Below are 26,082 nucleotides of genomic sequence, written 5' to 3' on the forward strand. Positions count from 1 at the left end.
TCTAAATCTTATTTACAACACTCACAGGAGATGAGGGACTTAGCAGCAGAACTGCAAATACAAACAGCTTGAATTCTGAGCTACCAGTGAAGCTGGTTAACATAATGTAATACTTAAATATGCTCTTATAAACCACAGGAGGGATTCAGCAGTAGATGGTACTATTAATATCAATATTACTTAACAAAACCCTTGAGAGACACAGAATGTAGAAGTAGAGGGGTCAGCTGAGTAAGATTAGCTGAAAAAACATGTATTTATAATCTTCATCCATTTTAAACTAAATGCTAGCAGGGAAATTCATTCTGTAGTCAGTTATGCAAGAAAGGCTGCTAGAAAATCATTCTTAAAATCAAGTATACTGAAAACCTTCATCCATCTACCATACACAGTAGGGATACCAGGAAAACATTATTTACAACCACAGGATGGGAAATCACCTACTTACAGGCCCTGGCCTAGAGAAAAAAACTGGAAGGATTATTTCATAGGAAGAAATTCTTCCCTGTGAGGGTGGGGAGGCCCTGGCACAGGGTGCCCAGAGAAGCTGTGGCTGCCCCTGGATCCCTGGAAGTGTCCAAGGTTGGATAGGGCTTGGAGCAACCTGGAATGGTGGAAGGTGTCCCTGCCATGGCAGGGGGGGTGGCACTGGATGATTCTTTAAGGTCCCTTCCAACCAAAACCATTTTATGACTCCACAATCCCATTCCTACTCCAGAAACCTCTAAGTTATGAGCCACACTGCTGCAATCCATGGGAACGTTGCTTTAAGCACTGCTGAGAGCCCAGGATGGATTTTGCCCATCCCTGTGCATTGGATACCTGGTGGCAGTGATGAGCAGAAGGGCACAAAACACTCATCAGGATGGAAAGCTGACCCAGAGAAGCTGTGGCTGTCCCTGGATCCCTGGCAGTGTCCAAGGCCAGGCTGGATGGGGCTTGGAGCAGCCTGGGATAGTGGAAATTGTCCCTGCCCATGGCAGGGGGGGTGGCACTGGATGATTCTTTAAGGTCCCTTCCAACCAAAACCATTTTATGACTCCACAATCCCATTCCTACTCCAGAAACCCCTAAGTTATGAGCCACACTGCTGCAATCCATGGGAACATTGGATTCCCATGCTGAGAGCCCAGGATGGATTTTGCCCATCCCTGTGCTTTGGATACCTGGTGGCAGTGATGGGCAGAAGGGCACAAAACACTCATCAGGATGGAAAGCTGACCTGAGGAGTCTGACTGCAACTGGATGAACAGAGAACCTCCCTACTGCTGTCCTTCCCTGCTGGAATTTCTGCTCTTGCAGATTCTTTCTTTGCATATCCAGAATCAACAAACCACAAAGATAACCCAGCACTCAGGAATGAGGCAAAGTCTCCTTCTGCTGCAGGAAACACAGAAAAACAAGTGAAGAAAACAGACAAATCACAAATGCCACTTGCAGGGAAAGGACAGACTTAGTCACCTCCTTTTTGTTTCCTGAAGGCAGCAGCAGCCTGAAAACAAGTCCTAGGATAGACACTGACTGCAGGCACAACCATGAAGGAACATTTCAAGGGAAAAGTCATGAACTGGGAAAGAATCACTGCAATCTCTTTCAAAAACATGATGCATATCTGTCCACGTTACCAGAAAGAACAATGAACAGCTGAACAACATTGTTTAAGATCTTTACAAAGATTTAAGTATCAAATATGAAAACTAAATAAGCCAAGCACAGTTTGCCCAGGAGAAATGTTGCAGGCCAGAAGAGGTGTCACTTTATACGTCACATTGGAGCTATACAATAATTAATGTTGACACAGCTACCAAAGAGACTGCATCTGAAAGTCTCAGAGCTGACTTACAGTTTTCATCTAGCCAGGGAGGTTTTTCTGAAGTAGCAGAATTAGAAAAAAAAACCACAAATTACAATCCTTTTCTACCAGGAATTGTGCACACATCACAAACCTGTGTTCCAAAGCAGACTTTACTTTGGGTAAATACAATTTTTTCATGGAAACTGATCTCACAAGAAACTGCCAGAAGACCCATTAGCACTTTATCAGCCCAAAGCATCTGGAACAGAATTAAACCTCTTCATGATATAGGAGTACTTTGTAATTGCAAAAGAGAACATCAACAAAACTGATAAACACAACCAGATATATCCTACAGAGAACTTGACCAGGAGAACATTAGACATGACAAATTATGTTTATAGTATTTACCTGATCCAGGCAACCAGGAGAATAATCTTCCATAAACCTTCTCAGAGTAACTTTACCCACAGGAACATAAAATTTGCTTCACAGGAAAAGGCTACAAGAGCTTGTTTTTGAAACCAGTGGTCTTTAAATGACAGAGGATTGCATTATATCCTGGAAAGGGGGAAGGGCACAAAAAAGCTGAAAACTGGAGCAATGAGAGCTCCAATTCGGAGCCTGAAATCTGCTGCAGGATCACACTGCACATCTGCCTGCAGTAGCAAAGGGCTGGATCCTGCCATCCAGGCTGCACAATGAGGATCTATTTTCCATGCTTCTGTAATTGAAAGAGTGCTCTGACAGATGCTGCTCTCCCATCACAATGCTGGAGGCCTGGGTTAACCTATCAAACGTCCCTACCAGCATTTTTCCCCCACTGTATTACACAATTTTGGGCTCCAGTACAAATTATTGCTGCTTATAGATGTGACTCATTCGCTGCTGAAGTAAGGCTGCTTTTGAGGAATTCAGTTTTATTCAATAAATAAATAGCATTTCAGCTCACAATTCCTGGTTACTTCTCCACAGTCACCATCTCTGCCTTTTTTGGCTCCAGTATTCAGCAAGAACTTGCCTGTGAATGTCAGCACTTCCATTAACAAGGACTGGGAGAACAGAGGTCCCCACTCAAATCCCACTGAAATAGTACAGCTGAGCTCTGCCCTGCTTAACTCCTTTTACCATGAACACCAGCAATACAGGAAACCTGCAGTCTCTTGAAAAACAATAAGAAGGCCTTTTCCTAAGTCACAAAAACACAAAGGAAAATAAAATTTCACCCCCCCCCAAAAAAAAACTTACAATAATAATTATCATTATTAATAAATAAAAATAAACCAAATGAAACAAACCACAAAGAAAACCCCCAAGAACAAAAAAAAAAAAACCCAGACAAGTAACAACAACAAAAAAACCTAAAAAAACCCCAAAAAAACAAAAAAAAAAAAAACAAAAAAAAAAAACAACAAAACAAAACCAAAACCAAGAAAACCCACAACATATAGCTGTGCTGATCAGAACAGCAGATACAGGCAGTGTTAGTGAAATTTTGTACATTTAATTGCTCCAATCTCATTATTGTTTCATACTGTGTCAACACCAAACAAATTTAAAGCAAATTTAAATGCATTTACATTCAAAACACTGATTTTTAGATCAATATTGGTCTAAAACCATCTGGATTACCAAAGGCAAGCTGTTTTATGGGAAAGGTGCACAACTCCCTGCCAGAATTAGTTGTGGCTCCGACAGGACAATAACCTTTGGAGAAGCAGCTGATCCCATAATGCTGGATCCAGCGTTTGGCTTTCAGTTTATCCAAACAACCACCCTGAACAGATGCCCACGGACAGAGATGAGGAGGGAGCAGCAGGAATGAGATGCTCTGCCTGCAACAGGGGCTCCAGAAGAAGAGAAGGAATGAGATGCTCTGCCTAGAACAGGGGCTCCAGAAGAAGAGAAGGAATGAGATGCTCTGCCTGGAACAGGGGCTCCAGAAGAAGAGAAGGAATGAGATGCTCTGCCTGCAACAGGGGCTCCAGAAGAAGAGAAGGAATGAGATGCTCTGCCTGCAACAGGGGCTCCAGGAGGAAGGTGGGCTCTTAGAGCTGGAGCTGCCGAGGAAGCGCCAGGGACTCCATCCAGGGAGCCCACACAGCAATCCCTGGTCTCCTCCGGCAGAGGGCAACGCTGGAAAAATCGCCTGGGAAGGAGCGGAGTATTTATTCCATGGAAGCGAGCGAGGCACCGCCGGCATCTGCCTCGGAGCGCCCGCAGCTCCGCGCGGCTCCAGCGCGGCCGCGGCTTCTCCTCCCCTCGGATCTCCCGAGCAGAGCGGAAAATAAACCTGCTGCTTTCCACACTTGGAATCCTGCTCTCAATCAATGGGATAAATGTAATCCCGACCGCTCCAGGGTCCTGGAGCACCGCCACGAAGCCAGAGAAATTAGGATGTAAGGACCGCCCCAAGAGCTACGGATGATCCATCAATAGCCAGCCGAACATTGAAGTTATGCTAAAATTAAAACCAAAAATAAATAAAGGGGTGGGGAGCGACGCTGCAGAATGATACAGCAACTACAGCCTGCTCGGGAGCATTAAGAGCGCTTTCAGTTTACAAAACACAGGCAGATAATCGGCAGAAATGTCCTTTTCCTCCTCCTGCTGGAAGTAAACACGGTGGCTGGAGGCTCCGTCTCCCTCCCAGGAGAGCTGACAGCTGCTCACATGAGCTGCTGCGTAGCAAGAAATCTCCCAAGTTCCAACAATCCAAACACAAGGATCCCTCCCGCTCCAGACACGTCTCAGCAGCACCTGATCAGCGGTGAACACCCTCCTGTGCTGATGTAAATAATCATCGGCATAAAACCCGGGGAAATGCTTGTTTTCTTTCTGAACCTCGGTTTGATTTTGCCTTGTTTCCTCAGCACGCTGGAATTTATTCAAGGCCAGTACCTGCCTTCATTTTACAACTCTATTTTTGCAGAAGCTCCTGGAGAAGCTACTGAAGTTGTGTTAAAATTCAGCAATCTGAGTATAATGCAGGTGTTATTCAAAACAGCTCATTTCAGGGGAATTCCACACACAATGCTATTAAATGAACACAAAAATCATCTTGCTTTTCTGAAAATCTGAAAGCTACCAAAAAATATACCCAATGACAACAAAGATAAAAAAAGAATTAGCCCAAATTCAAATTATATTTTCCAGAGAGATCCAAACATGCTCCACCTGTAGCAGAAGTTCTGTGGACAATGTTCATTATAATAATATAATAATATGATTATCATATTTATATTATTATTTTGCTAATAATTATTACAAAAAACAAGGATTACTTCAGGCTCCACAGTGAAACTGGTACATCTTGGTGTAGCTCACAGGTAAATTGGGGCAGAAATAACTGAATTTTGTAACACCAGAAAATTATGTTTATAAGGTTTCCCTCTCCCCCCCATCTTGTTCACCTCACCTTTCCCCCCCCCCCCCCAGACAACTAATTGCTGCTTCTGGTAATTGGCAAGATGGCACAAATGAAAAATAAAATAAAAAAATAATAATATCACGTCACTATTACTGGCAGGCTGACTTCACAAGTTTTTTGTTTAGATGAGACTACTGTTCAGCACTCAGCACATGTAAGCACACACCGGGCTTGGCTGCAAGAGAGCAAGGATTTGAAATATAGGACAGAAAAAACAGGATGACTGCTTCAGAATTTACCAACTCTGCTGATTTTCTACACAATTGCACAAATTACGTTCCCTAACAGGACCTGCTCCTTACACAAGACACATTTGGAGGAGTGTTTGTAAAATCAGGGCTTACAAGTGGTGTTATAAATGCCCTCTCAAGCATTTGTTTCTCAATTTCCTTTGCTTATATTTAAGTAAGAAATTTCTATCACAGTAAGAATTGGGGAAAAAAAAACCCAAACAACCCATTCACCATGGGCTCACTAATATTTCATAATTATAAAAAACTAATTCTCAGGTAACAGTACATAGAAATTCAGACCACTGAGAGACAGAGTAGGACCACCTCTCTTCATCCAAAATACTCCCCACAAGTCATAAACCACTGTCAAAAGAAAACTTCAATGCCCATATTGACCAAAATTATTTAAAACAGGAATATTATTCCAATTATCGTCTTTGTTTGTCCTGCCAATTAAATCAGTTTTATGTAAGAAACTTGGATTTTCAGCTTGACTGCTTTATTACCATCATGAATATTTCTGCCACACAGACGTCACCATTTCAGGCATTTCCAAACTTACGTTTGGGAACAAGCACAACAACATGGGGACATTTAAATTCCTTCCAGAGCTCCAAGAAGTTCATGAAAATTCCTAAATCAGGACCCAGAGCAAGTGTTAAATTCCCAGATGAGGAATCTAAGGAAGGATGAAATCTCTGACCTTGGTAAGGGTAAAACTCAGCACAAACAACTCCCATTTCCAGCCTCGCTGTTAGACAACAACACTACGTCTGCTGGCTGAGGTGCAGCATCCTGAGGGACTGGAAAAGGACAGGGGATTTTTCACTGCATTTCAAATGAAATCCAAAGCCGAAAGAAAAATATTGTTTATGCTGAAATTCGTGACAAAGAGTTGCAACCCCATTAATTCCATCTCCAGCCATTTAGAAACCCACGAGTCGGGATCTAAAAATTATCATCAAACTGACTTAAAAAGAACTGCTGGGGAGAGGCTGCTTTTTTTTTTAACTTTGAATTTCAGCATTCCTGTTTGCAAGTGCTCTAACCCTTTATGTGACAGTATTTTCAAGCTCTTATTCTGGTACTACTAATAGTCCCAGGAGCAAGATGTTTATGGAAAAAAACCGTGCAAATATGGCATGAACTACAGCCAGTCATGCTATACACGAGGTCAAAAAAACATGATTCTGTGTTTTTATCTATAAACACAAAAGAAATATAGTAAACACGTGATTACAGCAATTAAAATCTAACTTGGATTAAAGAAATCCTCTTAATTTTAACAACATAACAGACTCATAAAGCATGAACAATCGCATTTTTAAAGTAAGTTCAGCATTTCCCTTTTTATTAAAACTGACAAAAGCTTTTATTACTTCCTACTGCAAAACCAATACAAACACTCATTTAAATATTTCCTTTTCAGTTGCATTTTGAATACTTACGAAGACTAAAACATCGACCTTTTTGCCACCGAAACTGACAAGGCATAAGACCCTAATATGACACTTTTTGTGTACCTTAGAGAAAAATGGGGATTGTTTCTATAAAAACTGACAATATACCTATTTTTCATAGCCCTTTTTTTTGTATACATTGTATTTGTCACCAAAACAGCTCAGTGGAACACAGTGTGCAGCACACATTGTGCCTTGTCATGAGCTGACAGCAAATCAAGAGAAGGTGAACCAAATTACAAAACAAAAGTATTTTTCTTTTCCCCCCTTCTCACCACCCGACAAGATAAATGATCTTAGTTATATTAAAGAGAAATGGGATAGGGGATCCAAAGGGCTCGTTTTACGTTAACTGCATCTCACCAACAGAAACAGAGAAAGCAATTTCCTGCTGCATCAATTCCATTGCAGCACTTCCACGTACGCTCCAAATTCCGAGGCGTGCGCACCTCCAGGTATCCTCACATCTCCAGCACATCCACTGCTCCCCAGAAATTTCCTCTCTATTAAGGCAGGGCTCTTTCCCTGCCCCCAAAAATACAAAGATAACACGGATATGCCAGCACGAACCACCCCGGCTGAATAAACATCTTTCTGCAGGTAACACCGTGTCGAATTACTCCTGTAACCAACACAAAGCACCAGCTCTCTCTCTCTCTCTCTCAGGACATGTGTCACCACCCCAGTTCTTTCACCACTACAGTGCCCCTACTCCTTTCTGGAATTTGTTATTTTCAGGCCAGATTTCCTTCTTCACCCACAGTGGTCAATATCTGGAAGTTCTCATCATTTCAGATTGCAAAAACTTGTACTGAAAAAGTCAAGATGGTAGGGAAGCTTAAGAATGTGAAATATCATAAACTATTCCTGATCCTTTTACCGGACTAGAGCAGCATAAAACTGCAAACCTCATCTTTCTATCCTCCTTCTCATGTTCTGTATTTATAGGTTATTAAAAACCTCCTCCTCCTAAGCAAAGACTTGTTTCTAGTGCAACACCAAAGCAGTTTTAAATATCTGTGTATAGTCCTCACCATTATAAAACCCTCTCTTCCTCTTCTCAACCCAGCCTCGTTGATCTGCTGTTATTTAACTCTTGAAGGCTACTTGAGACTCACTACGTTACTAAAGGTTATGTAACTCTTAAAAATACACTGAATTTTTACATTTTTGAGCTGTACAATAGGAACATACACAACAAAACACACAGTTGAGGTTTTTTTTCTCCACTTATTCTAAACCAAAACATCTCAGGGATCTAGAATAGTGGATTTCCATATTTTTTTCCCAGCTTGTCAGCCACAAAATCCAGTGCAGAAAACAGTATAATGAGCGTAAGCCTACAGAAAACACAACGTCCTTTCCTCTGTGGCTTCTCACTGACCCTGAGTTGTCCACCGCCTGCAAAGCTGAAAGCTGCTGATCTAGAACCGAGTATCCCCTTACTGTTTGCTCTGCCACCCGAGAAGTTGCATTAAAATGGCATCACGTTCCTTAACTCCAAACTGACTCGCCTTTCCTCCACATAACCGACTAACAACCCGTGCTCCAGAGCCTTTCACAAAACCGCATGCCCAGGAACAACCACCCAAAACCAAAACACCACTGCTTAAGGACGCCTCGTTTTGCCACAGATTCGGACACGGAGCAAGTCTTTCACACAGAACACTGCCCAACCCACCTATAAATAGGCTCAAAGCTCCAGGCTCAGGAGACTGAGAGCTCCACATGATCCTTGCAGCGTTCCCCGGCTTCACCTACATAAGAGCCGTGCCGTGACACTGCCGGGCTGGGCAGACACCGAGCTGCTGCTGTGGCTTACGCAGGAGAGCACGGAGGGAGGGGAAAGAAATTAAAAAAAAAAAAAAAAAAAATAGAAAAAAAAAATCACTGGGCATAAACAGCTCTCCTCGGGAGAGAAACACCTCCCTCTCCGGAGGCCAGAGCCAGCCACGGACAGGCTGTCACGGCTCGGCCATGACAGAACAGCAGCCAGGGACAGGCCCTTCAGAGAAGGTTTAATGGGGCCAGGGCCGAATGGACGCTCATGGTGAGCAAGGGCCCGGGGGCAATGGCATGAGGGTGCTGGCCACATTCCCCGGCCAGGGGGGATTCAGGCTCCATGGGCAGGTAGCCAGAGTCAGGCCCAGTCAGACTCCTCTGGGCTGGGGGGCTTCATGCTCTTCCCAAGCTGGCAGCCAGTACCGCTCTCCATCAGACCCCACAGACAGCATAGCTGCAGACCCTCCTGTTCCCCATCAGACCCCATAGACAGGACAGCTGCAGACCCCCTTGTTCCCCATCAGACCCCATAGACAGCATAGCTGCAGACCCTCCTGTTCCACATCAGACCCCATAGACAGCATAGCTGCAGACCCTCTTGTTCCACATCAGACCCCATAGACAGCATAGCTGCAGACCCTCCTGTTCCCTCATAGACAGAACAGCTGCAGACCCCCTTGTTCCCCATCAGACCCCATAGACGGGACACCTGCAGGCCCCCCTGTTCCTCATCAGACCACACAAACAGGACAGTCGCAGACCCCCCTGCTCCCCATCAGACCCCATGGACAGGACAGCTGCAGACCACCCATTCAGACTCCCCCCTGGACAGGCCCCCCAGCATCACCCTGTCAGATCCCATAGCAGGACGTCTCCAGGTCTCCATCAGATACTCCCCTCCCAAGACAGATCTCCAGATCCCCATGGTCCCCGTCAGACCCCAAGGACAGGAGAGCTTCACACCCCACGGTCCCGTTAGACCACCAAGGACAGGAAAGCTCCAGACCCCCGTGGTCCCATTAGACCCCCAAAACCAGGAGATCTCCAGACCCCACGGTCCCCATCAGACCCCCAAGGACAGGACAGCTCCACACCCCACGGTGCCGTCACACCCCCAAGGACAGGAATGCTCCAGATCCCACTGTCCCCTCAAACCCCACGGTCCCGTCAGACCCCCAAGGACAGGAGATCTCCAGACCCCACGGTCCCGTCAGACCACCAAGGCCAGAAGAGCTCCAGACCCCCGTGGTCCCATTAGACCCCCAAACACAGGAGATCTCCAGACCCCACGGTCCCCCTCAGACCCCCCGGCCCCGGGGGCCACGTGACCGGCCCGAGGCAGCGGCACGTGGCCCCGACCGTAACAAACAGGCGGGTGGGCGAAAGAGGGCGATGGAGGGGGGGCGAGCTGCGCTGCGATTGGTCGGAAGGGCGCGGAGCGCGCCGGGGGGGCGTGTCCCCGCCGCGCCGCCCCGGCGATTGGCCGGCGGGGGGGCGCGGTGGGCGTGGCCGCCACCTCCCCCCCTGCCCCCCCCCCTCCCGCCCCGCCGCCTTGGTGCAGTGCTGAGGAGGCGCCAGGCGGGGGCCGCGCGCGCTTTTCCCGCCCTCGGCGGGGCCGCGGGACCCCCCTGAGGGCGCCGCTCCCTCACACCCGCCATGGCGGCACCGCCGTCACCCCCGCACCGTTCGCGGCACCCGGAGCTGCGCCACTCAGCAACCCGCGGCTGCCAGGTCTTGTCCCCGCACCCCACTTTACTCTCAGTCCCGGCAGCGCCGCCCGCCGCGAGTCCGCGGAGTGCGGGACCGCTCCGGCGTTCCCCACACGACCAGCGCTTCGGCCCCTCTCCATGCACGCACCCACCTGTGGGGCGCCCTCGGCCGCCTCCATCATCGCCCCGCTTAAAGCGCTTAAATATCCCCGCGGCGGCACCGCCTGTGTCACGGACCGGGGCTGCGAACGCCAGTGCGGCCCTCCCCGCCTCCCCCCCCGGCCCGCCCCGCTCCGCATCTTGTTTTCTCCATACGCACTTGGAAATGCGTATGGAGAAAAGCGGGATCGGGGGGGGGGGGGGGGGGGCACCGCTGTTATGCCCGCTCTAATCGGGATACCCACGCAACACAGGAAAACAACGCGGCGCAGCCCCGTTCTTTCTCCCCCCACAGCACTCCGCGCTGCCACTTGGCTGCTTCCCCCATGTCGCGACGCACACACCCCCCCCCCGCCATGTCGCGACAGCGCCCCGCGCACCTGCCGCGCCGCGGCCCCCTCCGCCCCCGACCCGCCGTGTCCTACCGGGGGTGCGGGGAAAGGGACGTTCGGTTCTCCCTCCCTGGGGGAAGCAGCGCGATGCCGGCGCTCCCCCAGGTGCGCGGGGGCTCCGCGGGTGCGGAGCGGGGGGAGCGGCGGGGAGGGGGCGGCAGGAGCCGGGATGGAACCGGGATGGAGCCAGGATGGAGAGAGCCTCCCTCCCCCCCAGTTCCCCGTCCGCCCCCCCCCGCCGCTTGTGTTTACCTCAAGTTTGAATTTTATCTGCGCAACATGAGCTGGAATGCGGACATGGAGGGCGGGAGGGCGCGCACACGCCCGGCGCTCCGCGGGGACACCGCGGACACCCCGCGCACTCACACCCCGCAACCCCTCCGCGCACACACCGCGCCCGCGCCCCGCGCCCCCCGCCCCGGTCCCGCCGGTAACTTACCTCCGCCACCGGCTCGCCTCCTTCTCCTCCTCCTTCTCCTCCTCCCCGGGGGAAGGTGCCGCCCGCAGCCCCATCAGCGGGGCGGACACCGCGCTCCCGGCGCGCCGAGACAGGTGCAGCCGCGGCGGGCGGGTCGGGGGGCACCGCCACCTCCCCGACGCCTCCCCGGGCTCCCCCACTGCTTCCCTCCGTCCCTCCCCACGATGTTGTTTCGTTATATCATGTCCATCATGTGACACCCGGAGGCCTCTCTATGGAAACTTAAAGGGGACTTTCACGTCCGCCGCCGCCGGACCCGCCGGTACCCCCGGGGGGCTGCGAGCCCCGCCGGTGCCCGCTTGCCCTCCCTTCGCTACCTCCCTTCCCTCCCCGGGGGGCTGCGCTCCCTGCTCCTACCGCCCTCTGCTTAAAGCAAGTTGCTGCGCTTGCTTCTTCTATTATTATTTATTACGGGTTGATTTGATGTTTGGATTTGGGTTGTTTTTTTTTTTTCTTTTTCTCCTTCTCTTTTTGCAGAAAGGAATAACCGGGGGATAACCGGCCGGGCAGGCACCGTGCGGAAGGATGGACCCCGCTCCTGGAGGCTGCGGGATCCGGTGCTCTTCTGCGGCCGCGACGGGTCTCCGGTGCTGGAAGAGGCAGAAAAACAACAGCAACAAAAAAATCCAAAACAACCAAAAGAAAAATAAAAATACTAAAAATAAGGCGAAGAAAACCCCTTGTTTGTGTCGGACTGAGGAGGAGCAGATGGGAGCGGTTCTGCCCGTGCGGGGTGGATGCGGTGGTCGCTACCGCCGCGTTTAACTCCGCCAGTCGGTAGCGAAGCGATTTCACCGTCCCGACCCGTCGCGCCGCCGGCTCCCGACAGCCGGCTCTGTGCCGAGCTGCTGGAAGGAGCCGCTCCTAGGGATGTGCGCTGGCCACTGCAACACTACCAGCAAGCAGCCAGCCCTCACGGAAAGGCAAAGGGAAGATGCCGACAATTCCCCGTGGTTCGGGCAGCCCCCGGTTCTCCGCGCATCCCGCTGCCCGGCCGCAGCCGCCGGGGGTGCGGGGCCGGCCGGCGGCAGCGCCGCGTTCCTCCGGCTGCTGTTCCGCCTGCGGTGCTGAAGTGGGTTTTATTCCCTGCTCTCCACCAGCCCCCAGGAACTGGGATCAGGAGCTGAAGCCCATCAGCTCCACGGTCCCACCGCCGGGCTGACAACGCGCAGGGGGCTCTTGGGGTTTTCCCTCTGGAAGGCTCCTGTGGGAGGCCCCCAAATTCTGCTCCCAAATTGGCGGCATCATGTCAGTGTTGGTGATCAAGTGCAAGGCTTTAGGGGCTAGATTGAGAAGGGAGACATAGTTTTGTCGTTAAAAACTGAAGGAGGAAAAGCAATCCCGCATTCACTCCTTCTTTGCAGCTTCCAGCAGCCCCTCAGCAGATGAAAAAAATCCGATCCACAGATGCAGTAAATTTTAAGTTGGGGATTTAATTTCTTCAGTGTCCCACCACGTTTTCTTGAAGGGAGTCATACAAACGACTTTTTTCTAACTGCTGGGTTGGTGCTGATGGCTGTCAGCCACGGGAGGGGACCGGAGCCCCCCAGCCCAGGCCCAGTCCTGCAGTGACCGTGGATCATCTCCGGCAGCTCTCCCAATTGTGCTTCAGACTTGGAATACCTGTTCTCTGCCCCACTCATTTCCAGTGCCCGTGCAATGAGCTGTATATCTAACAGATCAATGTTTCAGATATCTCTAGTATTATTTTTTGGTTTTTAAATTTTTTTTTTAGTTTTGTAAAAATTCCTAATGGTTTTAGCTAAAAAGAGTTAACGAAGTGAGGAGCAGTTCATCCTCCTTTCCTTACTTCTTCTCAGAGTCTTCCCTTCGTCCACCCTCCACACTGTTTATGTTTATCTCTCCTTCCCATCCAATTTTGGGGGAATTTCCTCTCTGGGCTCCTTTCTGCCATTTATCCAGGCTGTCCCACTGCTGTGGAGCCTAACTACAATTTGCCTTGCTTCCCATATCTCCGGGCCTCATTTCCCTGCCTCACTAAGCCTCTTTTTATTCTGCATTCCCTTCTTCCGATCATGCTTAAAGGAGGAAGAGGCTGGAGCTGGGATTTAAAGTAGTCCTTTAGGAGTACTGCCAGAACTGATCTGTTTTACTCTGCTGCTGCTGCTGTGGCTGTTCTGCTGTGTCATGGGAAGAGTTTCCTCTCCACACCAACCCTTGGAAGCGGCACCTCGGGCAGAGCCGCTCGCTGCAAACCCTGGCCGTGTTTTACAAAGCCCCGGGCAAGTTTGTCTGGTGCAGGATTGAGACTGGAAGGGGAAGGCACTGCTGCCTTCCTGGGCTCTGACCTGGAGAGCTGTGCACGATTTTGGGAGATTTGCAGGAGGCAGAGCGGCGGCGGCAGCAGTGACAGCGCATCATCGCTCAGCTTTATTTCATTTTCTCGAGCCAAGACGCTTTAGGTTACAGCCCAGCAGAAAAAGAAAATGAAGCATTTCTGTCAAAAGAGAGCTATTTCCCAAATTTGCTTTAAATTATTGCAAGATCTTGCACGAAAAAAGAGCACAGATTCTGTCTCCTCTTAAAAAATGTTGTTAGTTATAAAATCTTTACGATCTTGGCTCTCTCCCCCTCAGCCTGTCTCCTTCAAAAACTTGCTTTCAAAAATGTGAAGTTTAAATATGACTCTTCTTTCTCTCTCTGTCCCCTCTCCTAAATTTATGTTCCTTGGAAAGGCCTGAAGAAGCCTGAGGCTGCATCTCTCGGTGAATAAACACCGACGTGCACATACACGTGCGTATCCATGCACACACGCAGGATTTAAAGCATCCCATTGAAGTCCACATATAGGAAAATCCTTAATCATGTGATAGGCTTTAATATCTGCCTTAAAATTAATCCCTAACTGATGGACTCTCTGTGGTGGCAGATCACAGGAGGCTCAGTAGCTGGGGCTCCTGTGCGGGTTTTTAAAAAACTGCCAGATAAAATCCCCTGTTTGCTGTTGTATTAATTTGTTTGCTCACAGCAGCTACCTGGGAAATGCACATCTAGTGAAACCAAGTAAGAAAACTTTATGGGGCTCTGATCTTGTTTTTCCACAGTTAAAAAGAAAGACCTTGTCATGAGGTCAGGACATGATGTTATTACACAAGGAAATGGCTGAAGTTGGCTGCAGAGTTCTTCGGGCGCTCTGTTGGAGATAACATTTCTAAATTTTATTGGAGTGTGAGTTTTGAAGCTCGTCCTGCTTAATTCTCAGAGTTGTCTTTGCTTTTTTTTTAATTCATTTTTGTTGTTGACACTGAGTTTTCTTGTTTCACTTCTCTTTCCTATTCATTTCACTCTTTAGTTCCCACATGTTAGAAAGTGCAGTTTCATTTAGACTCTTGAGAGAAGAAAGTCTGATTCCAGAGAGCAATTTGCAGCAATATATTTTTCCTTGCCACTCACACAAAAACATCACTACTCCAACAGATACAGGAATAAACAATGCTGACAAGCCCTCAAAACCAAAATCAGATTGTGAAATTGAGGCAAATAGCCCAGAGAACCCGAAATTTTCTGGTTTCTAAAATGCTGTCTGCTGTCAAAAAGGGGGTAAAATAAAGCTTTGTTTACATGTAGAGCAGAGTGTTTGTTGATCGAGTTTCTAAGGTGATGTAGCAGGAAATGCTGTTCTTGGGGAGAATGACATGAACAAAGCATGAAACTATAATTCAGCAGCTATTTGTCAACTGATAGCAGAAGAATAAAAGCATATTTATAAAGCAGTGAGAGGTTTTCACTGAACTTTTTCTCTCATTTGCTGACATATATGAAGGCAGCTTCTCACCTGCTCTGCTCCTGGATATAACTACTTGCAAGAGCAGAGCTAAATCATTTATCAGAAGGAATGTTTCCATCAGATCCAAATATCTCCACTGGCTGCTGTTTCTACGTCATGTCACGGATGAGATTGATGCTCAAGCAAGGTTATAATGTACCTGCATTTTCTCCAGATTGGTGCCAAGCTTGCTGAGTCATTTTCCCTGTTCCCATTCTGCAGCCGGCTGCTCACTCGCTATTCCCTGTTATTTGTGTGGGTCGTAAGCTCAGCAACAGATGAGAATAAATGCTAATATTTCTTTAGGCTGCCTCCCTAAGGAAATAAAGGTTCTGCTGCGCTGCTTTTCTGTGCAGGTACGTGTCCATCCCCCTCTCCCAAAAGCTTCTGAACCCATTAATGAATTCCAGATGAATTTAGGAGGAAACAGATACTTCCAACTCAGTTATATTTCTGCAAGAGGCACGCGGGCAGGAGGGAGAGACTCAGATCAGGAATTGAAGCAGAACTCAGCCCTAACGCCTCCAGGCTGGCATCCACCTTCAAGCCACGCAGCCACCCCTGGCAGGCAATTAATCTCTGTGTAGTGACTCTGAGCCACAGCACTGCCCTCCCCTGCCCAGTACAGTTTTCTCTGGCTGGCAAGGGATATCAGGGAGAAGCAGAAGAGCTTGGCTAACTCAGGGAATGAGCTGTTTTCAAGGCAAAATTATAGAGGAATTTAAGGAGTATCACTATAAGCAATGGAAAAGTTAATACCTGGGAATGGCTGGCTGTGTATTGTTTGTGGGAATGATTTAGCTTTTGTGTCAGTCCCAAAACAAACCATGGCAGAGGAGCAGGTCAGGCTGTTCCTAGAGCCAGCACAGCTGTCAGTCTGGTGCCGTGTTGCTCTTGGCACTTAAGCTAAAGGCCAAGATCCCCCACCTGCACCTCTTCCAGACGTGGATGCATTTCCTCAGCAATGCCAACATCAGGTGAAGAGCAGCCTCAACCACAGGCTTTAGGCTACTGCATCTGACAGCCCCACTCTCCCATCTTCCTTTCTGGCACAGCCTGGCTGCAGCTGAGGTTCAGAATTGGTTTGTGTTTGAGAAGAGTCGAGCCTGGGGTGTCTCCTCATGGGTGGCGCGGGGTCTCTACCTTGGCTGGAGCCCTCCCGGCTGCCTAACGGAGATGGGAGCGCTCCAGCCCTGCATCTCCACCTTAGGGAATGCTGGTCAGGTTAGGACTGCAGCCAGGATCGGATCCACTCCCACCTGAGAGCAAAGGATTAATTGATGTGTCCTTTCTCCACCAGCTGATCTCACTGGGAGCAGCCACCGGAGGGGGGACACTGGCGCTGTACGTACCACACGCGCTCATCTCCATTGCAATTAGTTTGATGCAACAAACAGCTCCAGCATGACAAACTCCAGGCTAAAAAAAGCCAGGACTTCATCTGCATAAACTGGATGCACCAAGTATGTATTGTGTGTCACCTCCCTTATGTCCCACATTTGTTCCTGCAGCAAATGGCATATGCTCCAGCAATACCACGCGGTCCGAATGGACTCCTGGAAATGCAGCAGGGATCTGACGCTGGTAGTCTTTGAAATTAAGACATTAGTTGTCATCCTGCTTATGGACCTCTTCTGGAAGGAAGGGTTTTGCATTTAAATTAAGATTCATTATCCTCTGATGAATAATCTATAAAATTGGAGCCAGCCTCCACATCGATGACCAAGTTATTATTTTTGGTTTAGCTGTTAGACACCAGCTGACACCAGGGGCCTCGTTCTCCTGGCCACTGTGTAGTCACACCCAAGGAGATAACCTCTGCCTTGAAGAGCTTACAAAGCAGAACAACAAAAGAGTGAGCAATATAACACTCAGGCAGAGCAAACATGGTGACCTTTTGCAAATGTCAAGTTAATACCATGATCTGGAAGTGGAAGGGGCTTATCAGAGGGTGGGTGGGTCAATGAGGATGGGACACACTTCGGGGGGGGTGGGAATGAGATGAAGGAAAAGCCACAGCAGAAGCTGCGTGGTGTGAGATGCAGAGGAAGCACATGCAGAGCATTCTGTGGTCAATAGGCACATCTAGGGTAAAAAACAGGGGGAAGAGTTTGATGACCCTGGCCACAGTTCACAGAATAACCAGCTCCCCAAAGTCTCACAGCCTGGAGAGGGGAGCTGGAGAGGGCAGGGGTGGACGGAGCAGTTCCTCCTACGCGCTGGTTCCGCACAGGCAGCTGGAGGTGTGATAACCCTGTTTTGGGGCTGTTTCTCTCCGTGGCTCAGCCTCCTGCAGCTGTGTTTGCTGCAGCTGAGCCTCAGGGCTGGAGTGAGACGTAGTTCAGCTCTAAGCTGCTCTAAGTCCAGGGCAGCACATAATTGAATATTAACAGGAACGGCTCTAGGAGCTGCTGGGACTCAGGAAGTCACAATTCCTTCTCCACTGCTCCTTTGCCTTCGTGGGAGGTGATTGCTGGAGGCCTTAATGGATGTGAGATATAGTGTGTTTCCCTCACATTAGCCCCAGTTAGCAAACTGAGGCTTTAACCACATCCTACCCTCCCTGATCATTTCCTCATCCACCTCCTCAGCAGCATGAGAAGTGCAGTAGCTGCAGCCACCCCAGCGACCCAGCAGAGAGGTGCAGAGAACAGAGAACACTGATTTCACACCTCACCTCCCCAGTGAACAAAGGGGTCCCACCTTTAAGGAGCATCAAATTTGCCAAATATACATTATTGAATTCTTGGTCATCCTCCTGGAAACAGGAATTATCCAGCATACAGTCATGGCTGTGAGCATCATACAAGATCCATAAAGTGATATTTAAGTTGAAAACCTTTGGTACCGTGGCTTTGTTAAATATTCAAGGTAAAATAGAGCAGCAAATTCATAGGCCCTAGGGTCTGTCCATGCTGCCTGACCAGCTGAACTGACTAGTTGCCCTCTCTAAAAATATCAATGGGTATCTTTCCCTCCTCAAATTCATGCTGCACATCTACACTGAGAAGTTCAGTCTTCAGTCATGCTACTTTTTTATGGAGGAAGCCGAGTGCTTTGCAAGAAAAAAGGTGCCCACAGAAACCCATCCCTGCCATGTGATCATTCAGAACTTGGTGCTAGTCTAAGAAGGAAGAAGGCAACATGTTCAGAGTACCAGAAAATTCCCAAAGATCCTGAGGGCTGTGCTGCACATCAGTCAAAATCTAAAGTTCCTCCTCTTGCCTTTTTAGTCTCTTTTCCTTTTTTTTCCCTCTCTTTTTTCTCACTTTAAAATTCCCAATATTCTTGATGTATCATTTTCCTTCAGGTCCACCAGCACTTGTTCATTACATAATTGCTTTCTTTTTAAAAAAAACCTGCTCCTATATCTCCTTCTTTTTTTTCATTAGTTGAAGTACAATGGACTCTACCATGAGACCGCTCCTGGTTTTGTTTGATTTCTCTTTTCCTTTATCACTACCCAGAGACATCCAGCAGATTGTTTCATAATCTTCTTAGAGTTCAGAGAAAGTATATTTCTTCCAGATAGGAATATAGCCTGCAAACGTCCTCCTCCTTTTTCCTCACCACCTGCTCCTCTTGAACAACACTTCTGGCAAACTTTATCCATGTATTATTCCTTTATTCACAAATTAGATGTTCATTTTAGGGGAAAATGAGGAACACACTGTTCCTCTGACATGCAATGGGTGTTGTTGCAGGGCTGCTTTGCCCTCCAGCTCACTCCTGAATTTTTGGAGCCCTCGGGAGCGAGGACCTCAGCACCACATCCATCCCCAGCAGCCACACGCTGTCTGTGGGAGGTCTGCAGAAGAGGAGGCTCTTCTTTCTGCTTGTGGTGCATCAGGGAAGAGAATTGGTGGAGCTCTGCAGTGCACAGGAGGAAGGATTGCTTTTGTTATTGATCAGGGAAGCTCTGTGCTGCCTTTGGTATCACTGGCTTCCTGCTGTTGGTGGATAATTAATTAACACCAACAGAGTGTTTGAAGCTCTGCTAAAGTGCAAACACAGGATTTGTGTCGATATTTCACATTCTGGCCAGGCATGGGGAAGATGGAAGCCCTGTTATGCCTTGAGGAGACAGCCATGGAACAGGGGAGATGGAGAAAGTCCATGAATTCTCCTTAGTGCCTTGAGCAGGATCCAAACATCCCTGAGAGAAGCTAATCAACTTCCAGAGAGGAATGCTTACAAACCAATTTAGAAACTTTAATTCCTATCAATTTGCTCTGAATTTGAAAGCTTTTGGGTTTAATTCATGGGGTTTTCTTCTTTCCCTGATATCCAGTAACAACGGTCTTCACCAATTTATTTCTGTGGGACCCACAACAATTGTCAATAACCTTTTTATAAGTATCTGCTGCCTTAGAAGGCAGTTTTCATCTTCTCACACGTTTTTCCCCTTCTGGAAAAAGCAAAGAAGATCCTCTAATTTTTTTGAACCACTCATAATTCTCATTGCTTTCCTCCAGCCCCTGTGCAATTTGTCTATGATATTCTTCTACATTCTCCTAGCACAGCATCCAAACCCACACCTGGTGTTTCCTTGTTAGAGTGGAATCATTGCTTCTGATGTTTCACTCTTGTTCATACATCCTAGAATAAGATTTGCCTTATTTTGCAACAGCTGTGTCCTCTCCAGTGCCTCTCTCACAGCTCTTTTTCTGTTGAACGCCTGCTTGACCAGAGTTTTGCCACTTTGCATTGACATATTTTTGTTGCTTTTTACTTTACTAAATCAAATCTGGTTGATTTTATACTGTTACTCTGATTTCCCAGCCACATTTTGGAACACATCCTCTGGAGTATTTATATAGTCTTTATTTTGTCATCCAAATAACTAATGAAAATATTAGAATCAGGTCCAGGAGCAAACCCTGAGGGAGCCCTTTTGGAAAACCTTCTAAATCCAAAGGAAAGGAATTAGTAATTCTTGTGTGAATACATTTATTTTCTGTTAAGTATATCTTAAGATGATTTGACAGAGATCATAGTTCCTGGTCAGCTTATGGAAATGTCATGTGAAATGGTGTTAAAAACCCTGCTACTTTGAAAATACGTGACATATGCTCCATCTTCCTTATTCTACAACACAGTTGTTGGGTTCAAAGATGGAGTCTGGATGGTTTTAGCATCACTCCTCTATGACAAATCCAGTCTGACTGGCTGTATGTTTTTCTATTGTGAGTCAAATGCTCACAAAGAGATTGTTGCACAGTTTATTGTATTACAGTTTTTGCATTACACGCTGAACTGGCTGCTGTGTAATCCCCCAAGTCCTGCTTCCCCTTCTTTAAAGACAGGCACTGTGTTTGCCCTTCTGCCCTGCTCTGGGATCTCCTCCCTTCTCCATGAGCTCTCCTGGATAATTACTAATGAGTCAGATTGCTCTGGCCAGTGCCTGAAGTGCTCTAGGGGGAACTTCATCCAGTCCTGCTGACTTGAATTTGCTGAACTTCTCTGAATGATTTTAGTGGTGTTTATTTGCTAGTTTGGATTGTCCTACCCTCTGCAGTAAAAGTGGTCCTGATAAATACTAGTTCATAATATTTTTTTAAAATATTTTATTTCCCTCCGTAGCTAAAGCATAAAAACTAATGAATGCCCCAGTCTTTTCTCTATTGTTATTTCTGTTCTCTCATTTTCCATTAATTCAGTTATGTATAATTTCCATTGCCTTCCTCCTATTTCAACACCTTTACAGAGCACCCTTTTATCACCCTCTATATCCCTTCCTAATTGAAACCCATTTTGCCCCTGGTCTTTCTCATTTTAGTCCTCCAAAGTCACACTCTTCTTTTGCACACATAATTTTCCTAGTCTTGTTTCCCACCTTTGTACAGCTTGATGTTCATCCTCCTTTTTCTGCTTCCCTCACCCCTTCCTTTTCTTGGAGGAAGATGTTCCATCATTTTCTTCTCTCTCTCAACGTAATTAACCCCCACCTTCCTGTCCTCAGCAATCTCCTCCCTTTAGTCAGTCCAGTCCCATAGGGCTCCAATGTCCTTGTCCCACAGGAACTTTGCTCCACCCTTTGCACTTCTGCTGCCTCCAAACACAGTTTCACACCCTCCTGCTGGGCTTGCAAGGCAGTTTTTGTGCAGTCTCTCTTTGCAGAGCACCCTTGGCTCGTTTGTCAGATAGGACACCATTATTCATTTTAGCTCATTATTGCAGATCTAATTAATAATGAGTTTGTCTCTTAAGCCCATGCTCACCTCTGAAATATGCCAGTCCTTGCCCTGTCTTTTTTCTCCATCCAGAAGGATTGGAAGAGGACATTTCCCATCCCTTCATCTCTCTCCCTCTTCTTCCCAGGGCATGCATTTAGAGCTAGGAGACTTCATTAAAACCCTTTTTAAGGTGGTGGATGAGGATGATGCTCCTGCAAGCCCTACAGAGATCACCTGCCTGCTGAAGCTCCCCTCTCCAGCTCAGTGTGAGACCAAGCAGGCTTTTAGGAAAGGCAATTAAGGGGTCTGAGTTTACCATGCTTTGAAGCATCCCTTTACCCTTTCAGATTTTATAGTGTCCAGCACAGAGATGGCTTTTTTTTTTTTTCTTCCCCACCAAAAATTGTGCTGCTATCTTTTAATAAATCAGACAACAAACCCAGGCCTATATGAAACATATTAAATTAAGTCCCCAGCTCTCTGGGTCACTGTTCTTCATAAAATGATTACATCTCTAAACAAGGAAGAACACAAAGCTGCAAGGTCACGGAGACCTGCAGTTCCATGTAGATCCACCTGCCCCTTCTCTCTCATTAACTGCACACAGCTGACTCTTGCTCAAGGCTTTCCTTAGGCTCTCCAGGCTCATGGGCACTCTCCACTGAGCAGGTCCAAGGACTGAGGGAGCTTTTAGGCTGGGTGAATATATCTGGGTGAGTATATCTGAGTGAATAGATCTTCTATTTTGGCAGAGAGCATTAAACAAGCAGCTCTCAGAGGGGCTACTGGTGAAGATGGGCAATTCTCCACACTGGAGGCAGCCCTGGGCCCACAGAGAACACTTGGTGGGACACAGAAGAGTAGAACTTATTAAAATAAAAAGGCTAATTGCTGTCATTACCTGCCTCTAGGAAATTATGGAAAAGACAACACCAGATTTTGCTTGAAGTTGCACAGTGATAGGATGAGAAAAAACCGACCCAAGTGGCAGAAAATGATGTTAAAACTAGATATTAGGAGGGGAAAAAATACAACTAAAGTAGTTAACAAGAAGAACAGGAGTCCAGAGAGCTTTTGGGATCTCTATCCTCTCCTTTGCCAGGGAAAGGCTCTGGGAAATCTGATGGAAGGAGGATGTGAAAGAGGAGCCTGGAAATCCCTGCAGGTCTTTCCCTCCCCAAATCTCTGTGATGCTGAAATCCTGTATGGGTGGGTCTGGGGCAGTCCTGTTGCTGTCCTGCTCATTCCAGGTGATTGCCAACAAAATTACAAAGCTGCCCCAGCATGTTGGTTCTGTTTTGCATAAATTTGTAAGGATACTCTGTGCAGAATCCAAAGACTGTATAACAGGAAAATCCCAGGTAATTACAAATTCATTGGTTTAAACCTGATCCCAAAAGCATCAAAGAAAATCTGATATAGGCTGTGATTAGTAATGAATTAAAGGATCCTAACCTGATTGATATGCCTGAGCAGTTTTATGGAAAGTCTGTCATGTCAAACAAATGAATGTTTTTTTAATGAGAATGTAAGTTTGGTTAATAAAGATAAGCCTGTTATAAATTAGTTAGATTTCTGCAAGTTATTGAACAGTTCCTGAACACAGTCCCAATTAAAGGAAAACGGCACAAAACCTAATCTGGGATACTAAATGGATTAAAAACTATTTCAGCAAGAGATCTTATAATGCAATTTGAAATTCAATTAGACTGGAGATATTGAAGTCTTCCATTTATTTATTTTGGAGCCTGGGTTGCTCAGTGTCTTTGGGATTGACCCAGAGGAAATGATAATAATCATCACTGATAAACTTGGAGATGACGTGGAAGTTCCAGACTCACGGCAGGAGAAAGCCAAGGAAATAAGGTGAATTTAAATGCAACAAAGTGCAGTGTCACTGTTGTTAAATGGGTGGATTGTGTTGGCAAAAAGAAAGACAACAGCCCAGAATGTGGGAACAACAAAACAGCCCAAATAATCCACTAAATGGGAACATGCTGAGAAAATTTTGCAGTGCCCCAACTCAACTAACAGCAAGCAAAGTTTTGGGGTTTTTTTGTTCCAAGAAAAAGACTTCAGGATGTTCTTGAAGATGAAGAAGAGATTGATTTGCCACCCAGGACAGCATTCAAAGAGCTGTTGCCAGGAGGTACATTGACCACCACACAGGGATTTATATCAAGACAGGAGGAGGATGTTGCTGCTACCCACCTACTTTGCACCTTGCAGGCTCTTGGGACACCATGGCCATGATTCAGGGTGCCAGCCAGCAGCTCCAGAGGGGACCAAACCTTCAGATTTCTCCTCATCCTCCCCCTTCCTCACTGACCAGCCCTGGGCACCAAGTGGTTTGTTGGTACAAGAGAGGCTGCAGCCTCCTTCAGCTGTCACATCCTGAATCCCTGCCAGGTTTGTGTTGCAAGAACTGATGCCAGCGTTTTTAACCCAGAGTGTATTTGGCCCCTAGTGTTCTCCATGACATAGAATAAACATTAGGGAGGAGATTCAGGCTTCAATGAGAAATGCTTTCCCATGATACGTTTTCATTTTGGCATGCACACTGCTTATGATGAAAGGATCCTAAAATAATTGTATTAGATGAACCGTCTGTTCTTCTTGCTTTGAGGCCAGTACAGCATGACATTTCAGAGATAAAATGTTGTGGAACAGCCTCTGACTTACAGCCCAATGGAACTTTTCCGAAGCCATCCTTCTCTCTCTTTTTATTTGCTTGAGGTTTATAACCTGAAAACGTCAAGCTTGCATCACACTGTTGCCAAAAGATCATCCTGTGCATTAGCTAAATCTTAAATTATCACCAAATTAATTTTTTTTTCTTCAGAAGTCTGATTCACAAGCAGTCAGCTCCCCTGTGGAAAAAACTCCACCCTTCCAATTCAAAGGAATTCCAGGATTCACAAGAAATACTAGGTTTCCAAGAGGAGACTATCTGTCCTCAGAGGAACTCATTTCTGCCTGCAAGTTCAAGTGAGTCTACGGGACCTTAAATCAAAGGAGCCCAATGCCAGGTCAGTTGCTGAGTAACTGATCCTGATCGTCACATTTTGACCAGCTGGATGAATGACAGCAACAATTTCTTGGGATTGCATCTGGAGTCTTCTGCATTTTCTTTCCTGCAATTAACTCATGACTGCAACCTTAACGAGGGAAAATTATTTTGAGTTGCAGATAGGCGGGTTTGTGCCACGTCCTTTGCACAAAGGTATGTAATGATAAAACCTCTGACTCATTATGTGCATTGCTGAGATTATTGCAATTACAGGAAAGAGAGGGGAGCCCCTTGCCAAATGCTTTGGGAGGCACAGGTGAAAAGCACTAGCTCAAAGCCACATCATTCCTGCTGGGCCAGATCCTGCCTGGCTCCTTTGGGAAGTGCTCTGCTGCTGGAAATCAAAGGGAAAAAAGTTCAGCAGGTGCTTGCTGCCCTTTTATAGAATAGTTTAATTAGAAGGAACTATAAAGATCACCCAGTTCCAACCCTCTGCCATGGGCAGGGACATTTCCACTATCCCAGGTTGCTCCAAGCCCTATCCAAGCTGACCTTGAACATTTCTAGGGATGGGGCAGCCCCAGTCTGTTACAAACTCGACTTTGTGGAGAGAGCTGGGATCCCACCACGCTGTTCTTGCTGGATGGACATGGTGCTCCTTGAAGGAATTCAAGGCCGCCTCTCTACCCTCACCAGGCCACTCAGCAGCAGCCCTGGGGGACACAAGCTGTCCCCAACACGTGCTGTGGCCTTGATGAACCTGAGAGAAGTCTCCCCTGCATGTCTGCAGCTCTTTGGCTGTAGACAGTGACCACGCAGGGCACAAGCTGAGCCTTCACCAGCACAACTATTTCTGTCATCTTCACTTGGGATAGTTGCTTCATAGCTGAGATTTTTGAAAACTACTGAGGACAGTGATAAATGCAGGATGCTGGAAGTCTCAGCCTAAAACATGACAACTCCTGGCTCGAGGAGCTTGGGACTGGCACTCCTGCCTGCACCCTAGCGAGGAAACGGGACAAGCCGAGCAAGGCATTTTTGTTGGATCATTTATTTATTGTTCTGTGCAAAGCACAGGGTGTAACTATCACCAGTCATTTTTGGCTATTGAGCTAGCACCAGACATCACTATGTTACTATTAGAGCAAAACATATTAGCTCATCATGAATTTACTTTTAGCCACGGTGACTGCACGGCTTTCCTGTTTTTGCGCAATGCTGCAGGACGTGAGACAGATCCCACAGTCACAAATTCCTCCTGGGTGGAGACTTGCTTGCTGCAAACAGCCCCATGGGTGTGGGAGCATCTCAGGAGCTTGTCTGTGGGACTGCTTGGAGCTTGGTCTGATCCAACAGTGACATCTACACCAGGATCAGGGCACAGGGACAAGCGTTGCCCACGTTGTTAAATTTTTAGTGTGGTCCTTGGTCTAGTTTTGGCCAAGGCTAATGAATGCTCTCCCAGATCATGTGGGAGCACGAGTCTGAGCTCTTCTGCTGGGCAGTTGGACTATGAGGTCTCTGTTCTGGAGGGTGGAAGAGCTTATCCTGGTGGTCAGATGCTGCCAGTTGGACTCAGGGCCCAGAGAAGACAGCCAGTATTGCTGATACTCCTCTGCTCTTTCATAGCAGAGTACACCATTACCCAGGTGTGCTCCAGGCCTTTGGTTT

The 26,082-nt window shown here is 47.2% G+C and overlaps 1 protein-coding gene and 1 long non-coding RNA gene across 5 annotated transcripts in view; one reads left to right on the forward strand and one right to left on the reverse strand.

Moving 5' to 3' along the window:
• Positions 1-11,537, reverse strand: part of LOC139588585 (endonuclease domain-containing 1 protein-like) — a 164,433-nt gene extending 152,896 nt beyond the window's left edge. For all 4 annotated transcript variants that reach the window (XM_071424177.1, XM_071424175.1, XM_071424174.1 and 1 more), the window contains exon 1: positions 11,400-11,537. The gene's annotated coding sequence lies outside the window, so the exon portion shown is untranslated. The remainder of the gene's footprint in view (positions 1-11,399) is intronic.
• Positions 10,096-15,025, forward strand: LOC139588587 (uncharacterized). The gene is made up of 2 exons (XR_011678744.1): positions 10,096-10,431; positions 11,916-15,025. It is a non-coding gene; the product is annotated as an uncharacterized lncRNA (long non-coding RNA).
• The last annotated feature ends 11,057 nt before the right edge of the window (positions 15,026-26,082 follow it).

This window comes from Agelaius tricolor, unplaced genomic scaffold (assembly GCF_023055355.1).
Source record: "Agelaius tricolor isolate 1412-34295 unplaced genomic scaffold, bAgeTri1.0.p SCAF_3, whole genome shotgun sequence".
NCBI lineage: Eukaryota > Metazoa > Chordata > Aves > Passeriformes > Icteridae > Agelaius > Agelaius tricolor.